This window comes from Molossus molossus, unplaced genomic scaffold (assembly GCF_014108415.1).
Source record: "Molossus molossus isolate mMolMol1 unplaced genomic scaffold, mMolMol1.p scaffold_m16_p_8, whole genome shotgun sequence".
Classification (NCBI taxonomy): Eukaryota; Metazoa; Chordata; class Mammalia; order Chiroptera; family Molossidae; genus Molossus; species Molossus molossus.
The window spans coordinates 11,802,654-11,823,514 of NW_023425402.1; the positions used below are offsets into that span (position 1 = coordinate 11,802,654).

At 52.5% G+C, this 20,861-nt stretch overlaps 1 protein-coding gene across 1 annotated transcript in view; it reads right to left on the reverse strand.

Moving 5' to 3' along the window:
* Nucleotides 1–20,861, reverse strand: part of LRFN2 (leucine rich repeat and fibronectin type III domain containing 2) — a 181,021-nt gene that overhangs the window by 61,406 nt on the left and 98,754 nt on the right. The window lies entirely within an intron of this gene.

Sequence of the window (20,861 nt, forward strand, 5' to 3'; positions counted from 1 at the left end):
AGACACTCATGAATCTATCTATCTATCTGACATCAACCTTTGATTTATAAGCCAGAAAGTTTTTTGAAAGGATACAGAAAAATTGTGGTTTCTCTGGAAACTGTAACTGGGAATTGAGCCCATATTAAAGACTCATTTCATTATACACACTTTTTCACTGTTTCCATTTTTTAACTTAAATGGACTCCCTTTATAATAAAAACGTAGTTACAAATACCTGAAATACATGAATTCACCTAGATTCTTCTACCTTATCTGCATTCCCATTATCCCTGCCTGTGAGCCATTTCCGCTTGGCCTCTCTGCGGCCCTTTCAATCACTGTGCGTTTGTTTCACCAGGAGGTTAGTTCACATCATTCTGCCGCTCGCACTGTGATCTCCTGGCCTCACCTGCCGCCAAGATCGTCAGCCATCTGCTCCTCCTCGGTTGCCACCATAGCAGAACACCCATGCTGATGAGCATGGCCGGGAACAAGACCCCACACCCAGAGCATGGGGTCTGGCTTCCAGGGCAGCTCCCCAAAGGACACAGCCTGGAAGTGCAGGCAGTTGGCTCGCAATGGGGCCAACTTTGGCCAATGAAGCAGAGAGGGGAGGGAGCCAGACAGATAGCTTCATTTCTTCTTCCCTCCAAGACATGAACTCTCCATCCAACCTGTCCAGAGAAGTCTGCTTGGCTGAGCAGGTGCACTGATGACTGATCAGCTCTACCTCCTTGGGGCTTTCCTGGAGCAGTGACCATCACAGCAACCAGTGACCCTTCTCCCTGCAGGGCGTCATCCTGCCCTGTCTTACTCCCCTTTGCCCTCACCCCTGCCCTGGGACTTTACCTCCCAGCTAAGATTCGGCACTCATCCCTACCCCAGGCTCCCATTTCTAGGAACTCCAGGCTAAGACAACCGCTCAGATATTTCACTTGTGTCTCGGCCTCTTTGTGTCTTCCAAATTTAAGGTACCAGAAGAGACATAACCCTTGTTGGACTGGAGTTCAGCTTGGTCTGAGAGAAGAATTGAGGACCAGAAACCAAAACCTCCTACATACTGGGATGAGGAAACCCCTTGGTAGGAAGAATTCTATAATTGTCCCCAAGAGTCCTACCCCCTGTAGGATTCCCTCCCGCTGAGTGTGAGCAAGTAGAACATGGGGACCTGTGACTATGATGTATATCACTCCTGAGATTATGTTACTTCGTATGACAGAAGGGTTTTGCAGGTGTTATGAAGGAAGGTTCCTAATCAATAGACTGAGTTCATCAAAAGGGAGATTATCCTCCATGGGATTGACTTAATCAAGCCTTAAAAGGGACTCAGCCTTCCTAGAATCAGAGAATGGGTTCTCCCCCTAACTTTGAGGAAGCAAACTCCCATGTTGTGGAGCGGGCCATGTGGCCGGGAACAGGTGGCAGCCTCTAGGAGCTAAGGGGGACCCCCGGGTGACAGCCAACAAGAGAGTGGGATCTCAGTCCTACAACCACAAGGAGCTGAATTCTGCCAACATTCCGAGAGAGCCTGGGAGTGGATTCTTCCCCCGCTGAGCCTCCAGACACAAACGCTTTGACTTCAGCCATGTGAGTCACTGAGCAGAGTCAGCAGAAGCCGTGAGGCAATATATCTGTGTTGTTTTAAGCCACAATGTCTGTGGCAATTTATTATGCAGCAATATAAAACTAACATAGACGTCCAGAAATATGAATTTACTTCCGACTAAAAGGAGGAGGCAGCCGACTGCACAGAAAGCCTGGGGAGAGAGACGCTGCCTTGTGGGGAAGCCGATCGCGGAAAGAGAGACCGGGAGAAACTAGAGCCACGGGTGCCAACAGCCAGACCGGGCCGCCACTCCAGTTACTTGCAGTTGCTGCTGTCTTCGTATCTTGCGTTTCCGTGTGCGGAGTAAAATAACAGGGATTAGGAGGATGACGGTGATGGTGATGGTGATGATGATGACAATACAATAGCAAGCCCTTGGTCCTTCATAGTTAACAAAACAGGTTCATTTATTGGCATGCTTGATTCTCCAAGAACCCTGGAGAGAATTTTTTTTTCCTTTATTGATTTTAGAGAGAGAGGAAGTGAGAGGGAGAGAGAGATAGAAACATCGATGAGAGAGAACATATACTGGCCACCTCCTGCATGTCCCCTACTGGGGATCGGGCCCACAACCTGGGCATGTGTCCTGACCGGGAATCAAACCGGCGACCTCTTGGTGCATGGGTTGACGCTCAACCACTGAGCCACACCAGCTGGACTGGAGAGAATATTTTTATCTCCACTTTACAAACGAAGAAAATAAAAACATATCCGCGAAAGCTCTCCATGGTTACACCGTGATTCAGTGTCTGTCCAGGACCCGGACCTGAGGCTCAGGGCTCCCTCCAAGGGGGAACAGAAAAGAGAAGGATGAAAAAGGACCAGATTCTCCTTGGGTCAAGGCCTCACAAACAAGCCTCAAATGTAGCCTTATTCACAGTAAGAGGGAAATGGCATTTCAGAATTCCCCTCACCCCATACATGCTTTTCTCTAACCTGTAACAGGTCATCCCTACAGCTCTTCAGCTTCTTACTCCGTGAAAAATCAGGCTGGTCATCACGCTGCCCCCCAGCACCCCACACTCCGCTCTGCACCTCCTCCCACCACCCTTTCCTGTTCCCGCCCTCCTCCCCTTCCTCCATGGAAACCTGCATGTTCTAGTTCCCAGTGTCTGCCCACTAAGAGCACCATCGCCATATGGAGGTGTGATGAATAATGATGGCTGGGCACGTCGGTCTCCAAGCCAAGAGAAAGTGTGCAGAAGGGTTTTCCCACAGCCCGAATCCAAGGAGGGGTACTAATTATGTGGATTTGGGGCCTTGAAATATACGAAGCCACCTACTCTGGAAGAAAGCCCAGCATCTCACAAGGAGGTTCTGGGTATGAGATTAGCCTTTCTCTCACCAAAATGACTGTCATATCAGTCACATAAGTAAATATTTGTTGGTATTCCTGACGGGGAGGAGTTGGAGCTTGCCTTATTGTCAGCCTAGGGTTACATTAGAAATGAGAAACCTCTTTAAATAGGTTAAGGTGCCAAGATTTGCCAGGGGATCGTGAGCAAAACCTTTGTGGTAGATAGGTCTGGTGTTCACTGATAATCCAGCTCTCCCCTCCGCCCCTTCCAGATGAGGCTCGTCAGCCCCCCTGCCGTGGGTGAGCTCTGTGACCATGCCTGGCCAATGGAGTGTGAGCCCACAATGTGTGTCATAGCCAGAGGTGACTATCTAGTCTCTCTCTTACCCTGCCATGAGGACCAAGAAGCCTGCAAGTTCCAGATGGTGAAGCTACAGAAAAACAAAGTATCATTAGCCTGGATCTCTGAGGAGGACATGGAGGACAGTCACCCTGAAGAGTCCCTCGGGCCCTCAGCGGACTTTGGGTGGGTGAGAAGTAAATCTTTGTTGTGTCAAGGTGCTGAAACTGGGGGATGCTTATTACTAAATCAGGACTAGCTTATTCTAACTAAGACATCATTTAACTTCACTGAGCCTGTCTTCTCTTCTCTAACATGTGGAGAAAACCGGCCAGCCTTCATCCTGGGGTGGACCCTTATGCTCAGCTTCTCTTACCAGCTCCTATCTGTCAGAAAGCAGATGTGCCAGCCACACAGCTTCAACCATGCAGATAAACACAGCACTCAAGGGGAGTGTGGAACCACAAGACAGAAGGAACCTGGGTCTGAACGGCTGTCAATCTCAGCTGCCCCACCAGCCTGAACCAGCTAGCCTGCTGTGCAAAAGTAAAATACACTCCCATCTTCTTTAAGCTCTTTTCTTTGGGGACTCTGTTATAGACATTTCACCTTTATCCTAACTGATTCACTGGATAAAAAGATGCTGTAGCAAATGTTGTAGTTTATTTCACACATGCTTCCAAAGAACCCAAAGGACCCACAGCCACGAAAGCAATCTGTCTTGATTGTGAGCCCAACTAAAGATCTCTGCCCTCCCTAGGAAGGAAAACCGGGGCCCTCCCTGGGCAGGCAGCTGGGGGTCATCAAGGGTCTAGCACTCTGTTGCTCCCACTATCTGATACTCCTCACTTTCCTCCATAATCCAAGGTAACAGTCTTCCTTTGGCCACCACATGCTCAACAAAATGGACAAAGTCTATGACAGGGCTGCCACAGGTGTAAAATCTTGTACCAGAGTAGCTGTCATTGAAGGAAATGACAGGTTCCCCTGGTCTCCCTACCCAGGGCATGATGGACTAGAGTAAGGAGGGGCTGTTTGTAATGTATAACTCCTTTGTAAATTGCAGTTAAACTGTCTTTTTATATAAATGGAGGTATTTCAGGTCTGGATACAAACACGTGCGCTTTGCTGTGAATTTCCCTTCATGCACACCCACCCTGTCCTGCTTCCCAGTGGCCTCCGTCTCCTTTCTGTAGGTCCTATCTTCCCAGTCTTTCAGAGCCCAGAGCAAATGCCACCCCCCCCCTCAAAAAAACCTGTATGTTCCCCGCAATCAGATCAATTGCTTCCTTCTCCACACTACAAAGGCATTTTATCTGTGTTTCTCTGGGTACCCTTGGTGCTTTGGACCTTATAGATGGGTTGGTGAAGACACATAATGAAGGTTGTGGAGTGGCCAGAGAGAGGATCCTTTAATGGATACATCAAACATATGTCTCCCGCCTTCTGCTAGGGGCCTCAGATACATGATTTCACTTCATTCTTAGGTCAACCTAAGAGTCAGGTGCTATTATTACCTCTGCTCTCATGACGAGGACTCTGCAGCACAAAGAAGGTAGGTCACTCGTGATCACCCCGCCAACAACTGGTGGAGAAGAGAGTCCGACCGGGGAAGCTGCAGTGGAGAGCTGACCATTATAGACCGTGCACAGCACTGCTCTCGTTCATGAGATGGACAAGCAGGTGCCCGAGAAGCTGGGTGCGAAAGCAAAGTGTCCACACCAGAGACGGTGGTTGCAGGCAGAAGCGGGTGCCACTTCTAAAGCCCCTGTGGGGGATCTGTGTGGTTTCATCACAGGGACTCCGGTGCTTAGGTTTCTATCAACAGCAGGCTTCAATTTTGAGTTACTCAGCTGAGACAGTGACACAATTCTATCAATTAAGTCAAATATCTGGTCAATGTAGCAAAAAATCAGTCACCGGGGTCTGGCCACAGACCCAGGGTTCCTTCCAGGCGGGAATCCCTCCCAGGCCCCAAAGGATGGAAGAGATGCTGACCTAATGCCCTGACCCTAATTTGCATGTTCCCCTCTGATTGGTTGGTAAGACTCAAGCCTAGTGCAGTCCTAAGGACCTCCTGTGAGCAAAGGAGGGGCACCCCCCAGGGCTCTGAAACCTGTGTAAGAATGGAGAGAGCCATTCAGCCCAGAGCCAAATAAACAGCAGTCCCCAAGCTGGGTGGCCAGTTCTGTGCTGCCCGCTGTAGGAATGCAAATTGCCATAATAAATGCCGATAGTCTCAATTACCTCTAATTGTCTGGCTTGTGTAGCAAGTGCATTACCATAGGAGAGGCTGATAAGGAAGAAGGTGTATTTAGCAGAATACCTTACCCAGGAAGTTGGATGACAAATGACATAGGTAAACTGGCCCTGGAAGCCCCCTCTGTGGTCCCTGGGACTGCTCACCACAGAAAGACAAAGGGACTTCATAGTCTCCCAGCTGCTTGGGGACAGCGTGGACACAGTGACATCTTTATGCAATGGTCCATTAAATGCTATTAAAAAAATTGGCTGTGTGCTGGAGAGATAAAGGCAGAGAATATATGCTTGTCTCCATGCCTTTTCCCTCTGGCCGGCTGGGTCCGTGGAACAGCTAGGGAAGAGGAGATGGGCGATTGGATGGAGGGACATTACTTTTCATCACTGTAATGTAATATTAGATTCGTCCATTTATTTAATCAACCAACCAGGCATTCAGGAAGCATACACTCTATACCAAGCATCTGGAAACACAGGATTTTAGAGCCAAAAATCGATGTTAGAAATCGTACACACTGTTGTACACATGTACAGGTGATTTTATTCCTTCCTGTAACAAATAGTTTTTTGCGTTTCAACACATGCCAGGCACTATTCTAGGGCCTGGGAATATAGCAGTAATAAACCAGACCCACTCCCCCCCTCCCCCCCAAAAAAAAATTCCTGCCTCAGAGTCTACATACTAGTTTGGAGAGACAGAGAGTAAATGAGATAGACCAACAAACAACATAACTTAAGTGCTGAGAAGAAAAATAAAGCAGGGTTAGGGATGAAGAGTATTGATTGGTTACCAGATTTGGAGTTGACGTGTGATATGTCTGATGATATGGAAGAATACTACACAAAACCTTCAACTGTAGACTGTCCCTGCCTCTAAAACAAACAGACAGCATGCTTTTAGTCAATACTGAATAAACTAGAGAAAATTTGGTGTGAGGCAGAAAAAAATGTGGTCACCAGTTATGTATAAGTGCATTAGCTAAGGTCTTGTTGTGGTTATGTAGGCTTAATTTTTATTAACTTAGGTAAGATCACAAGTCTTGCTGGGACCTCTTAATTCTGTTACGGTATTGATTAAGGCTGAACAAATGCAAAACATGCAATTTGCACATACCCTTGTGAAATTAAAACGTTTTTGTTTACTGATAGAGCAATAATTACTGTAAAGAACCAAAGGCATCTGGGCTAAAACAAGAAAATAATCTCATTTGCCATGGAAGAGAGGAACAGGGCCTAAGCAATGAATCTGGGATGGCTGCCCTGTGTTGGGTTCTTAACCCTGTCTTGGTCCAAGGAGGGACACACAGGAGGGCACAGAGGGATGGAGGGGGCCCCAGGAGAGCTGCAGACAGGAGTGCACGGACTACAAAGGAAGACACAGAAATTCCTCCTTGCTCTCTTGCAGGATTCCAGGTATAGCTTCTGGGCTTTAGCTGAATTTGTTTCCTCTAGAGACACGTGGACAGCCCGCAGGTTCCTTGTGTACTTGGTTCCTAGCGTCCCTCTTCTAAAGCCCTTCTGTCTGGTAAAGCCCCTTCTGTCTGGTAAAGCCACTACCTGACCCTCCTATCTCATGCTCTTTACTGACTTCTGTGCCTCTTATTTAGTCCTTGTAAAGCAACTGTTATTCATCAGTAGGAACACAACAAACACCACCACAGTGATACCTACCTCACAAGTGACAGCACTTTACAATTTACAAATTTTGTGTGTTCATTATCTCACTGAATCCTCACAAGAATCTTACATCTCTGTGTATGAATGAAGAGGAGGTGCCCATAGTAACAGAGAGAAAAAGAAGCCAGGTCAGTCTGGCCACAGAACACAGGCCCACAAGTACCTCATCATGACCAGTTGCCTGCAGGGCCCGTCGTGCTCTTCTTGTGTAGCAATAGAATGATGGCTGGGCCCTGGCCGGTTTGGCTCAGCGGTTGGAGCGTCGGCCTGCGGTACAGAGAGACCCGGGTTCGGTTCCCGCTAAGGGCACGTACCTCGGTTGCAGTTTGTCCCCGGCCCTGGTTGGTCGTGCGGGTGGCAGCCACTTGATGTGTCCCTTCACGTCGATGTTTCTCTCTCTCTCTCTCTTCCTCCTGCTCTGTCTGAACAAAAAATGGAAAAATGTCCTCGGGTGAGGATAAAAAAAAAAAAAAAAAAAATGATGGCTGGGCATATGACTTCCAGAAAGAAGACGTGATTTCCTAGCTTCTCTTGCAGCTACGTTTGGCCATGTGACTATATCTGGCCAATGAGGTGAAAGTGGCAAAGATATGGGCAACTTCTGGGACGTGTCCTTACAGGAAGGGTTGGGCCCTTCCCTCTTTCCTTCCTGCTGGCTGGAATGTGGGTGTGACAGTGGCATTGCACTGGTCATCTTGGGCCATGAGGTGAATTTGGGAAGGGAGGCCACACCCAGCAAGGCAACAAGGTGGAAGGGGCCCAGACTGCCTCTCTTGGTTTTTATGTAAGATGAAAATAAACATCTGTTGTCCAATTTGGAATTTGTGTCACTCAAAGTTATACTTTGTCCTAGTAGTATAATAGTATTTTATCTACAAACAGAGCTGGTCTTAGAATACAGGCAAATCCTTTTCTATTTCTGCAACCAGAATCCTAAGTCAGAGGTTCTTCTCCTCTCCTGGTACTACTACAATAGTTGCTCCCCAGTTTCCCCTGCTTCTAGTCTCAGAAGTTCGTACCAATTTTCCAGGTAACCTATCTAGTCCATCCCAGCTCAAAACTTTCAGTGGCTTCTCATTTGCTTCAAGATGGTGTTCAGACATCTTCCCATGGGTGCTAGTGCCCCACAACCATGCCCCTGCCTAGCTCTCCAGAAGAATCCCCACCCTTCCCCGCCCAGTGTTTTAAGCCAGGCTATGTGCTCCACTCCATGCTCCCTGCGTGATCACACCATTTCTTCCCAGGTGTGTTTGCTCGTGCCATCTCTTCCACCTGGAACAGTGACCTGCCCTTGTGGTCTGACCAATGCCTAAGTGTTCTGTTCTGTAGTGTTAACTCAGGATTTAGCCCTGCAGGATGTCTTCAATTACCCCCTTTCCCCACGCCAGACCATGGTCTCTGTGCCTACACTTACCACACTGCATTATAGTTACATCCTGTGTGTCTGTCCCTCCACCAGACTGTGAGACTTCCAGAGCAAGAACTGGCATTCTGTTCCATCATTCTCTCACCAGAACCTGGTCAAGACCCAACCAAACTGACATTCAAGTTTCTGATGAATAAATAGACTCTGTTGTGAGCCACCCATACCCCCTCAGTGCTCACCATTCTCGCTGTGAAAATTAATAAACAGAAATATCATTTAAAATGAAGTCGAGAGTCTAGAAGAAAGAACCCTCATGCACATGTCCCTCAACAAACACTACTAACCCACCAGGACAGTATCTGAGACAGTATCTCAGCAAGAGGAAGAAAAGATTCCTTCTTGCCCAGTAACAGCTCAGCCAATGGGAGACTGCCACAAGTCAGCCAATGGAAAGTCACTACACTTCAAACTTTCAGTGTCCTCCAATGGACTCCCTATTTACAACAGTCCTTCTCAAATCCATAAAAGAGCGGTCCTCTCCTTTATTTCTCTTGACTTGCTCATGGTTTGCCATTAAACTCTATGTCCCAAATTGTAACTCTTTGTTGTTCTTGAATATGTTGTTCCATATGTTTCTGGTATTTGTCTTGTTCTTGTTGTTGTTTTTCTTTGTTGATTTTAGAGAGAGAGGAAGGAAGAGGGAGAGAGATAGAAATATCAATGAGAGAGAACTTTGATTGGCTGCCTCCTGCATACCCCACACTGAGGATTTGGCCCACAACCTGGGCATGTGTCCTAACTGGATATCGAACCGGCGACCTCTTGGTGCATGGGTCAATGTTCAACCACTGAGCCACATGGCCAGGCTCTGGTATTTGTTTAAGGTCAACAACATGCATATTGGTAGCTTTTTACTCCAAGAGTCCATGACTCTGCCTAAAAATTTTAGGAGCTCACTGGGTGAGGGTGGACAGGTCAGAAATTCTGAGAAATTAGCTTCCATGGTCACCAATCTTGAATGAGAGCCATAATAAATGGGCCCATTCAAATCTCAAGTTTGTAGAATCTATGGCCTTAAGAGAAGATGACCAGCTCTGGCTGGTTTGGCTCAGAGGTTGGAGCATCATCCAGAAGACCAAAGGGTTGAGGGTTTGATCCCTGGCCCCAGTGGGGATCATTCAGGAGGCAACCAATCAATGTGTCTCTCACATCGACGTTTCTCTCTCTCTCTCTTCCAGTCTATCTTAAAAAAAAAAAAGCAATGAAGAGATATCCTTGGGTGAGAATTAGAAAAAAGAGAGAGAGAGAAGATGACCAGGCCACTCCAGGGAGCAGGGAGCAAGGCCAAATTCAGAGCCTATAAATACATTAAGTAAAAACCTCCCCAGTGTAGTCAGGTGTCCTTCTGCAATTAACCCCTCTTCTAGGGAAGGACCCCACTGGGGGAAACAGAGCTCTGCACTGCGGAGTTCTCAGTCTGAAGAAAAAGTCTGAGGCTTATCTTTAAGGAGCCCCTGCCAATTGGCCACACATCCAACAGAACTCTGTATGAGTGGGTATTCCACCCTGAGGTGATGTGGACACAGAGGAAAGGACCTCACTCAAGAATCGATGAGGCCTGGCTGACATGGTTCAGTGTTTGAGCATTGACTCATGCACCGAGAGGTCACTGGTTCGATTCCAGGTCAGGTCACATGCCTAGGTTTTGGGCTTGATCACCAGTAAGGGGATGTGCAGGAGGCATCTGATTAATGCTCCTCTCTTATTGATGTTTCTATCTATCTCTCCCTCTCCTTTCCTCTCTCTCTAAAAATCAATGAAAACATTAAAGAATAAAAGAGCCCGGCCGGTGTGGCTCTGTGAACTGAGTGTTGTCCCATGGACTGAGAGGTCCTGGTTTGATTCCCAATCAGGGCACATGCCTCAGTGGTGGGCTTGATACCCAGTCTGGGACTTGCAGGAGGCAGTCAATCAGTGTTTCTCACACAGATGCTTCTATCTCTTATTTCCCCTCTCTCTAAAAAAAAAATCAATAAAAAGTATATTTACCAAAAAAAAAAGTATCTATGAAGATCACTCCCTCTAGAGCAGTGGTTTTCAGCCTTCCTAATGCCGCGACCCTTTAATACAGTTCCTCGTGTTGTGTGTGGACGTATCTGCATGTGGGCGGGCCGCCTGGATATGGTAGAGGAGCCGTGTCTCGGTTCCTAAGACCATCGGAGATATGTGTTTTCCGATGGTCTTAGGCGACCCCTGTGAAAAGGGTCGTTTGACCCCCAAAGGGGTCGTGACCCACAGGTTGAGGACCGCTGCTCTAGAGGGCAAAGCCACAGGCCTTGGGCTAGACATCGCATGAGAGTCACAGGAAGAATGTACTCCACACACTTCTGCTTTACCAGCCCACTCACGTGGTCCCAGGCAAGCCCCTCCTATCCCCCTCAAGTATCTCATTTGCAAACTGAAGGTGACATGTGAAGTACCCGTCTCTGTATTTGAAAATTTGAATGAAATGGTGATGGTGATGGTGATGGTGATGGTGATGGTGATGGTGATGGTGATGGTGATGGTGGTGGTGATGGTGATGATGGTGGTAATGATGGTGGGTGTGGTCCCACGGTCTCCCCAGCTCATCTGCCCCCTTCCTAGGTCTCTGCTGCTCTTTCTTCCATATCACTGGTAAGCTGCCTTATTTCGGCCTCTGTCCCCAGAGGCCAGACTCGGCCCTCAGATACTGCAGCAGACTCTGAGCTAGAATCAAGACCTTGATTAGAGGTGTGACACCCCTCCTGCGATAGCACCCCCTGAGGGCGGGGCACACTCATGTCTCAGCTGCTCAGACCTGGAGACACAGTGTCTGAGGAACACAGTAAATGACTTCTGTCAATGTCCAGAGCAATGCAACAGGAATTTTGCAGGAAAGTTATCTCCAGGTTGGGTGGTAAGAAGGGAAACCAGAGACGTCCCAGAGAGGTCAGGCACTGACCAAGGACATCTCAGGGGCAAGAGGCAGGTGCTGCTGGCTCCCCTCCCTGGAAGCACACAGGGAAAGCGGAGTCTGTGCAACGCTGAGGAGACAGCTCTGACCGCAGGAGGTTCTGATGGGAGAAAAAACACTCAGCCTCATGGATTTTCCAGTCCGACGGGGGAGACACAGCCTCTGTCTCTAGAGGACTCCTCGTTGAAGGAGGGAAAGGGTGTCTGATTTCAGGAAGCGCTATCATGTGAAAGACGCCTGAACCCCAGGATGCGCAGTCTAGCAGGGGTGCCAGACCTGGCCGCAGTCTCTCCCTCCACGATGGGAAGGACCCAGTCCCTGCCATGGGCAGCCCCAATCTGACGAGGGCAGACAGCTGTGCTGCGGACCCTCAGAACCCCACTCCCAGCCTTGGGGGGCGCCCAGTGAGAGGAATGGCTGTCACAAAACCCTGGCTGAGGCCCCGTGCGGAGAGGCATCCCTGGGCTCACCACGGAGTGACCCCGGATCAGACCAGCGTGAGAGCAGCCTTGCAAACCCTAATGACGTTTCAGTGACCCACAGGCCCTATTGAACTAGAATGAACGCTTCCTGTCTGTTCCAAGAACTCTCCTGTCATTAACTCCGCACGTGTTTTCTGAGCACGTGCTCCGAGCCAGGGGTGGGGTTCAGCGAGGAGCCTCTCTGATGTGGCCCCTGCCTTCCTGAGCTCCCGGTCCAGTGTCACAGCAGACTGGTCAGCAGGTGCTCACCCCACTGCCCGCCCGCCCTCCCCCTCACGCCGGGGGTCCCGAGACCCTCTCCATAGTTCCAGCCTCGGGCGAGGGGCTTGCCTCGGCCATCTCTGCGATCCGTGTCCAGCAGTCTGGCCCCAAAGCAGGTGCTCGAAAATGATCTGCTGCATTTAGGACACCGCGAGGCAGGCATCAGCACACCACTTTTTATTCCTCCTGTGTGCCTGAAGTATTCATCCTCGGAGGCAGGTAGCCCATGGGGAAGGCATGCAGAACCCCACGGGAGGGAAGCAGAGGAACATGGCCAGGGTTCAGCGATGGGGGTGCAGATTTGGGGGGTAAGAGGTGGGGTGAGATGGGACTAAGCTCAGAGGCAGGGTATGGTGAATTTGCACACACTGATTCCATTACTAAAAAGAACTAACTAAATATCCAAATTAAAAAATGGGTCATCTGAGACCAATGAGGTGTATTACACCAGGTCCGGGCACCTGAATTCAAAGAGGAAAAAAATGTACAGTGAAAGTAACACTGATGGAGGAGAGGACTGGGGTGGTGTGGGGGGCTGAGGCACAGGAGAGTCACGGTCCCTGCCCCCCCCCCCAGGGGCACGCCCCTCCTCTCCGGGTTCCCCCCTGAGATGGAAACATGGCGGCCTGCCTTCCTGGCCAGTTTCGAAGTGCACTGAGGTGCCATGTGTCGGAGACCCTGAGGGGGACAGGAGCCCACCTGAGACTGTAGGGCAGAACGGTGAGCCCCTCCCAAAGAAGTCCACCTCCTCACCCCGCAGCCTGTGACTGTGGCTTATTTGGAGGAAGGGTCTTCGAAGTTGTAATTCAGTAACTCAGTCAAGGTGATAAAATCATTCTGGATCACCTGGGTGGGCCCACAATAGTGACAGGTGTCCTCATGAGACACGAGGAGGGGAGGATACAAGGACACTGGGGAGGCAGAGACAAGTTCCGCAAACCAAGGACTGCGGGAGCCACCGGGGCGGGAGAGGCAGGGAGACCCTCCCCAGAGTGGGTGGTGGCAGCTGGATCCCAGCCTCCAGGACCCAGAGAGAGCAGACCTCCGTTGCTCCAGGCCACCCAGTTTGGGGTGGTTCCTTACGGCAGCCCCAGGAAATGCATATAAGCAGCACCTTGATGTTCCTGCTGTTGACTCTGGTGAGTCCCCCTCAGCCCAACCCATCCTCTGCTCAGCTCTGGCCCGGGCGGGCCTACTCACTGCGCTTCCCAGAGCCCCTCCCTCCTGCTGCCCGGGGTGGGTTTGCTCACTGGGAGGCACCCACAGGAGCTCCGAGGCCTGGCTGGGGGAGGGCCAGGTGTTGCCCCACCGCCCTGGCACGGAACCTGCTTCACAGCCTCTCACTGGCCGCAGCTCCCAGGGGTACCTCTGACCCCTAGCTCCGCTGGCCGGGAGGGTAACTGCCTTGTAGCGCCCCCGGGTGGGCACCAGCCCCTGGTGGCCCCACCTCCCCCGTCCACGCCTCTCTCTGCAAACAGTCCCTTCACTCATCTCTTTAGTAAACTGGAGTTGGTCATCACTTGCAGATGGGTAACCTCCGTCCACAGCGCCCACCCGCCTCACAGACGTGTCACAGCTGGTCCCTCCGTCCACAGCGCCCACCTGCCTCATAGATGTGTCACCCCGGGGCCGCCACCTTCCTTTAGATTCCCACCAGGCACAGCCCCACAGCTCCAGGGTTTCCTTCTACACAATCAAATTGGTTGATCAGGGGCCACTTGGCACCTGAAGTGTGTGCCTGGGCCTCAGTTTCCTCCCCGTCACACATCTGCCCCCCACTCTTCCCTGCAGAACCCCACTTAGGATCTCCCTGCTCCAGTCGGCTTGGCCCCTGAGGCGAGAGGCCTGGGATGGGGCAGTCACGGGGGTGAACGCGCATCTGAGAAGACGCAGCGGCCCTCTCCCACCGCCCAGCCGATGGAAGCCAACAGCGAAATGGCACCGGGAGTTTCTGTTTGATGAACAAGTTTAGAGGACCTTCCCTGCCTCCTCCAGAGAGAGGGAGAGACATGTGGGAGGCTGAGCAGCCAGCAGCTCCCAGCCGGTGGTGACCCCCACCGCACCCCAGCTCCCAGGCCTGGTCCCCCCCACCCCCACCTCCTCCCGCCTCCCCCTGCCTTGGCCCCTCCCCATCCATGGCTGCTCTCACTCCTCAGCTCTGACACGTGCAGCTGCCAGGCCTGGAGCCACCTCTAGGGGGCCCTGGGGGTCGGGTGGAGCGTGAAAGACAGAGACAGGATGGGGGTGGGGGCTGCACCCCAGATACCACCCGGAGTGTCCAAGCTGGGGATAATGCAGGAGCCTCCTGAGCCGATCTCTCACCCTACAGATGAGGCTGAGGACCAGCAGCGGCAGGGTCACACCGGAGTGGCCTGCCCAAGCCTGGTGACAGCAGGCAGAGCAGGATATGGACAGACCAGAGCATGTCCGGCAGGTCTGGGCCTGAGGGGGAGGCGTGGGGGGGCTGATGGCTGAGAAGGAGGAAAGACAGAGAGGCCGGGCCCACTTGTGCAGCCCAAGTCTGCAGGAGCAGCGTGGGGCCGGCTAGCGGACATCTGAGGGTATCGGGCAGAGGGCTGGGCTTCCCAGAGGCTCTAGCACTGTAGCCAGGACAGGAGTGTAGGGGACATGTGTTTGGGGCTCCACTTCCAAATGACTTTTCCAAAAACCCAAACTGTTGGAAGATGGGTCTGGCTCCTGAGGAAGTGATGAGCAGCCCGTCACTGGAGGTATTCAAACGAAGGCTGGACTGCCATGACTCAGAGCCTCTGTGCTGGGAGCTGTGTTAGGGACGCATTGCTCCCTCTCTCCATCACCCCCGAGCTGCCCTGCGACAGGGCATGTGGCACAGGGTCAGGGGCCAGACTCCCGAGGCAGCTGGCCTGGGTTCAGGTCCCTGCTCTGTTATTGGGGTGGCCGGGGACAGCTTCTGAAGCCCCTGCTGTAAAGTGGGGGTGAAAATAACAGCTGCTTAGTTTTAGTGTTACATAGAGAGAGGCCCCAGACGGGACGCACTGTCACACACCCACAGCCAGAATATACTTGCTTGAAGGAAGGAAGTGAACGGGGTCCCATCCCTGTAAGACAAGGCCCGCACGAGGGTGCCCAAATGCCTGGAAGCAGTGAGACCCACTTATTCACTCATGCACTCACTATGTCCCCAACGTCCTGCGTGCTGGTGCACAGTCACAGGGACCCAACCGCTAGTCTGGAAGGGCGCCCCCACACGGGTTGAGATGAGCTCCCCTGCGCATGTCTGCGCACACAGGGTTAAGAAGATCAGGCTGTGGCTATAAAACAAGCCTCCCCACTCCACCCCCACCTCCCTCTCTGCCCTCCCTCCAGCCCCTTCCTTTCCTCTCATTTCTTCTCCTCCCCAGGGCTGGGTGGGCATCTCCAGGTCAAAACCACTGGTCACCCTGGCTGGTTTGGCTCAGTGGTTGGAGCATCAGCCTGCGGACCAGAGAGTCCTGGGTTCGGTTCCCGCTAGGGGCACGTACCAAAAAAAAACAAAAAACAAAAACCACTGGTCAATTCTCGGGGACCTAGCAGTCAGGTCTGTGTGCAAACCAGAAACCCGAGGGTTTATCCTGGGGGCGTGACCCCTGGCCAGCCGGCAGCCTTCACTCTCCTGCCCGCTGAGTGGGCATCTGAAGGCCCTGAGCTGGTGGCCACAGCGGCCACTCAGCAGAAGTAGGAGGACCTTAGGGAGCAGGGGTCCACTGTGGTCATTTTAGACTAATGAGGGTTCCCGGGGTCCTGCCAAAGGGCCCGTGGGAAAGGTCTGTGCAGTAGCCCCTCACTCCCCACACGCTCCCAGCGCACCTGCTCGGACCCGCAGCCTGCTCTCTGGGACAGGGCAGCCTCGAGCCCTGGACTTCCTTCTCCCCACACGGTGCCCTTACCCGTCGCCGGGGACACTGCCCGCGGTGGGTCCAGGGAGAGCCCGTGGGAGCCCCGATGTGTCCTCATCTGAGCACCATTTCGACACAGCGGCAGTGCCCCCCTGCCTTCGGCTGCCCCCCACCCTGGCAGGCTGACAGGCGAGAACCCCATCATTCCCCACGCCTCACTTTCCATGACTGTGATTCTCCTTGGCCTGAAATCTCCTGTCTCCCCACCCTGGCATTCACACCCGTCCTGCGCTCTGGGCTGCATCCCAGCAGATTCTTAAGCACCTGTTCCTCAGGCTGTTAAGGAAACGGGTCCCGTGGTGAGGCGCTGGGACACAGGGCCACCAGAGGACACACAACACACAGGTAGCCCATCCCTGCCCTTCACTCTCTCCCTCCCTCCCTGGGCAGCTCCCCTCCCCTTCCCAGGTTCATGTCTTCAGGCCCCGCCTCTACCATCTTTCTCTCCACAAAGCAGATCCCCGAGCCCCAGCCCAGGGCCAGGGCTCTACCCTCTACCAGGTGGTGGCCAGGAGTGACGGCTATGAAGTGACAATCAGCCCCTGGCCGCCACCCCTTGGCGAGAAGACCTGTTAAGCATCTCAGGTACCATCACGCTTCCTCTCAGCTTAAATGTCAAGTCTCTAGGAGGCTCCTGAACAGGAGACAGTGTATGTCAGACTAGAAAGTGACTCTGCTTCAAAGTCAGGAAGAGCTGGGTGCCAACTGCAGCCCAGCCATCTGCTAGCTGTGTGGGAGCGACGGGCCCCACCTGGGCCTCTGCCCCCTCACCTGGGCCCTGGGGAAACGACAATGGTCGCCGCTGGCAGGGTGCCAGGCAGGGTGCCAAGGGCGTCATAGGTGCTAACTCACTGAATCCTCATACAACCCAGAAGACACTGAGGAAACTGAGGCACGGGGGCGTTAATCACCCGCTCACCGGGATGCGAGCCCTCGGCTGGTCCCTGGCACACAGCCCATCACAAAAGGCAAGACGGTCTCACCACTGGTGCCCATCTAGACAAGGGGTCTTCAGGCAGGGCCGTGGGTGATGGGAGGGGAACCACTGAGCCGGGACAGGGAGAGCCCGGCCCTTCGCCGAGTCCTGACTCTTCTCCATTCCTGCCCCGGAGCTGCCGCACCGAATCGCCACAGACTGGGTGGCCCCATACAACCCAAATCTCTTCTTGCACAGCTCTGGAGGCCAGGAGTCTGGACCAAGGTGTAGGAGGCAACACCTGCTCCCTCCCAAGACCAGGGAAGGCTCCTCCCAGGGCCCGGCCTGTGCCAGCTCTCGGGCTTCTCTAGGTCCTGGTGTGCCCAAGCTGTGGCTGCACCACTCCAGGCTCTGCCTCCGTCCACACGCCGTCGGCTCCGTGCCTCTGCGTGACATGAAGGCTGAAGGAATGATGCTTACGTGTCTCTTACAAGGACACCCATCTCGGGATTAGGACCAAGCTTAACCCAGGATAACATCATCTCAAAATCCTTGTTCCAAGTAAGTGAAAAACCCCACCTGGGCTTCACATTCTGGGGTTCTGCGTGGACTTAGTTTTGGGGGGACACGATTCAGCCCACTACACACTCTTTGGACCCCAGCTTCTGCTTCCTAAAAAGAGCAGGTGATGCTGAGAGAGCTGTGTTCTCCCGGACGAAGATGAGTTCTGCGCATGTTGGTCGCCCTGAGGAGGGTGGCCGGGAATGGGGACAGCCCCACTACCTCTCACTCTCGTGGTTGCTGGGGTCTAGAGCCCCATGAATGAGCAGCGTGTGCACCCCACACATGGAGGAGGAGCCGCCAGAGGTCGGCATGCCCCCCAAAGTGTGTGGAAGCCAGCATCTGGGCTGGGCTGGGGACTCAGGCATCTGCACTGAGACTGACACAGCCGTTGACGGACTGTTGTCTCTGTACTGCTCAGGGGTGGCAGCAGGACCACAACATTGCAGGGGACGGAGGTCAGGATTGCACCTCGCAGGGGCCCTGGAGGGAAAGTGGAGAAAAGAGAAATTGGGGGTTCTGCTCAGTGCCACAGACAGGCACGGGCCGGCCCCTCGCCAGTAGCAGGTTCCGGGTGAGGCTGAGCCGTGTGCATGGGACAAGGGGGGGCCAACGTGGCGGGTACCAGTCCTTGGGGGCTGGCGGGTGCCGTGAAGGGGCAAGGAGTGTGCACCAGTGGCATACACAAAACGCTCGGGGTATCACCAGCACTGGCACCCGGACATGATCTGTTTCATCGGGAAGATTGGTTGGGGGTACAGTATAGGGGATGGGGTGGCAAGGCTGAGCCAGGGTCCCTGATCCCTTCCCCAGGTCCGAAGACTAAGGCTCTCCTCAGAGCTGCTCTTCAATTAATTTACAGTTGACATACAATATTGTATTATTTTCAGATGTACGACACAGTGATTTGACATTTATATACCATTCGATGGGATCATCACAAGGCTGGTAACCATCTGTCACTGCACGAAGCTATGACACTGTTGACTGCATTCCCTGTGCTGCACTCTGCACTCTGACCTACTTGTTTGATGACTGGCAGTTGTGCTTCCCAGTCCCCTCCCCCTTTCCGCCCAGCCCCCCACCCACAACCACCCTTCTGTTTGTTTGGTTTCTGTTTGTTTTATATTCCGCATATAAGTGAAATAAAACGGTATTTGCCTATCCCTGTCTGAATTATCTCCCTCAGCTGCTGTTTTGAAAGGTGGTTTCATGCCTCTCATGTGTGGCCTCCTAACTCTGTGGGCTTCTCCACCATGTGGGACATCTGGCGAGACCCCGCTCCGTGTCCCCAGGTCGCGGCGCCTCCTGGAGTGTGCCTCCTGTGAGACGGTCCACCGCTCTCAGCTTACAGAAAAGGAAACTGAGATTCAAGAACATTGGGATTTGCCCCATGTCACACAGCTCATTAAAGGTAGGGCTCCGAGGCCCAGCCAGGGGGCTGTCCCAGGCCACCTTGGGACTCCCCTGGGCCCTTGGCATGGTGGCCTTGGCGGGCTCCTACCTCCATAGAAAAATATAGTAAAACGTATATTTTATCATTGCATTGGTATAGACATGAATAGAATCCAGGCTGGATTAAAAATTAAAATGTTTTCGACTTCCGGTCAAGATGGCTGCATAAGTAAACACAGTATCGCCTCCTCCTACAACATCAGAATTACAACTAAATTACAACACAACCATCATTCAGAACCACCTGACATCGAGCTGAATGGAAGTCCTACAACCACAAAATTAAAGAAGCCACATGGAGACTGGTAGGAGGGGCAGAGGTGGACAGCAGGTCCCACACCCACGTGTGCGGATAATAATCAGGAGGACACCTCGGCTGGGAAGGTCCTTCCTGAGGACTGAGGGGTCCCCGTCCCACACCAGGTGCCCCGCTCAGGGTTCCAGTGCCAGGAAGAGAATCCCCATAACTTCTGGCTGGAAAACCAGTGGGAACTGAGGCTCAGGGAAGCTGAGGCTCCTGGAGACCCAGGCAGCTCCTCTTAAAGGGCCCGCACACGGACTTACTGGGACTTGCTATCTCCAGGCTCCACTGTGGGGGAGGCAGCTCGAAAGGCACCAGAGACATATGGGGAAGAACTGAGATGTTTGACATTGGGGCAAGGGCTGGAGAGGCGCTTTCTCCTGGACAGACGTGATATTGGAGGCTGTTGTGTCTTTGGTGAGCCCTTCCCCCCACAACACTGGCAGACAGCAGCCATATCTGGGACTCCAGCAACCTGACTCACACTGTTGGCCCTGCTCTGGTGATTCCCTGCGGCCCCGCCCCACCCAACTTTCAGGCCACCCAAGCTGTTCCCAGTTGCTTTACCATAGGAGTGGCCTGTCTTGGATCCTGCTTCAGATTTTCCTAAATTCTCTCAAACATGCAGCAAATGGCCTCAGCAAGCCCCATACCTCTCGTTAAGTGGCCCCAGGCCTGGCACTAGGAGCAACCAGCCTTGGTTCACAACTTGGCTTTGGCTGGGCACCTCCAAGCCCAGCACAAGAAGCAGCCATCCACAGATAGCTTTGTAGCTTATGCCTGGTGGCTCCGGGTAGAACACAGGCAGGGGTTGACCTTACCCCAGAGCCAGAGCCAGCACACCCAGTGGACAGCTTCAGAACACGGTGAAGCACCACCACCCAAACACCTCCACAAGTGACACATTCAAAAAATGGACTCAGTGGGTACCAGAGCCCTGCTGGAGTAAGTTTTGCTCTGTGTGGTGGGCCCCTACACAGCTGATTCTCCAAGGTAGTCAGAGGTCAGTGGTCAGTGGTCAGTGGGCATAGCCAATCCTTGCAGATGATCAGCCTGAGTAAAACCCTTTCATTGATGTGCCAACAGCAATCAAAACTCAATTACAACAGAAGGGTGTAAAGTTCACACAAGGGGTGCACCTCAAGGGCCCAGGTGGGAGACCAGAGAGGCTATAGCACTGGATCCTACAGGACACCTACTACAATAGGCCACCCTAGGAAGCCCAGGAGACCTAGCAACTCTACCTAATACATAGAAACAAACATAGGGAGGCAGCCAAAATGAAGAGACAAAGAAACATATCCCAAAAGAGAGAACAAAACTCCAAGTAAAGAACTAAACAAAATAGAGATAAGCAATCCAACAGATGCAGAGTTCAAAACACTGCTTATAAGGATGCTCAATGAACTAGTGAGAGGCTCAAGAGTATAAAAAAGGACCAGTCATAAA